Genomic DNA, 227 nt, shown 5'->3' with positions numbered 1-227 from the left:
TTAAGATATCCGAATAAATCAAATATATCAATAAAGTGTCTCTGACTATCCCCCTCTCTCCCCCCCCCCCTCAAATCGGTCAGAGGAGGGCTGGAGAATGGCGCCCTTGGGTACGCTCTCCGGGATAGCATCCTCTTGGCCCGAGGATCTCTCCCTTATCGCTTCAGATCAGCTGCTGCCGAAAGCCACCTCCCTTCTGACGCTAAATGTAGACATGGCCGGGTCAT

Source organism: Penaeus monodon, chromosome 28, assembly GCF_015228065.2.
Source record: "Penaeus monodon isolate SGIC_2016 chromosome 28, NSTDA_Pmon_1, whole genome shotgun sequence".
NCBI classification, from domain to species: Eukaryota; Metazoa; Arthropoda; class Malacostraca; order Decapoda; family Penaeidae; genus Penaeus; species Penaeus monodon.
The sequence above is the reverse complement of the archived record's forward strand: the minus strand, read 5'-3'. Positions refer to the sequence as shown.